Here is a 950-nt window from a genome sequence, read left to right as displayed (position 1 = left end):
ATTCCTGTGAAAGAATATTTTCATATAGCTGCACCTTTACAAGAATTCGTATTTAGTTTTTAGTAATTTCATCTGTAGCCTTTCGTGCACAGGCAAAAGGTATCTTTCTATTTCACTGACAATAGCCGCTGACAGTACACTTTGTAAATTACTACTGTTGAGCCCCCTTGATCATACTAGCGGGTAATTTGATGTCGAGATCGTTGCGACAGACATGTAACTTCGGTGCAAATTTACGCATTTTTAAGATGTCTTTACTGTCACTAAGAGATGAAATTTAAAACAACCAACCCTACCTAAGCTCTGAACGCGTGCTTACCCAAGTTATTTGAATATAACAGAATTTAGCGCCCATAATTCTTAAAACAAATTAAGAGTGATCCCTGGTTTGATTGTGTTAATTAGATGATTATCCAACGGACTAATGAGGGATGAGAGGAAGTCTTGGCCAACACGGTTCGCCAATCGCTGCTTTGTAAGACATCGATGCTCTCATCTGATGGGAGGCGGGTGGAAAAGGGCACTATAATAATAGTGGAAGATGAAATGGTAACAGAGAATTTAACAGATTCTGTACAGTTACGTCCACACTACGGTTTAGTAACTGCTCATGCTTTGCTTTTTTCATTTAATATATAAGGTAAAAATATTAGATAAAGAAAATACTATAAGATAGAGTTTTATCCATAAGGAATTGACATGGATGTTTTGCAATGATTAATCAATTAGATTGTATTGGCCTATAATTTTTGTTATATACACTCATGTGGCATAGCAGACACTGAACTAAAAAAAGAAGTGGAGTATCTTAGGTGAAGATGTCATGGCCAGAAATTTCAATAAAAAACAGACATATTCCGTAGGAACCGTAAATTGTAGAGGATCCAATTAACGAGGTTCCATTTTTTCCTGATTTAGAAGCTTCGAGAAAGGCTGGAACACAAACTGGG

The sequence above is a fragment of the Penaeus monodon genome, chromosome 24, assembly GCF_015228065.2.
Source record: "Penaeus monodon isolate SGIC_2016 chromosome 24, NSTDA_Pmon_1, whole genome shotgun sequence".
Classification (NCBI taxonomy): Eukaryota; Metazoa; Arthropoda; class Malacostraca; order Decapoda; family Penaeidae; genus Penaeus; species Penaeus monodon.
This window is presented reverse-complemented; position numbering follows the sequence as displayed.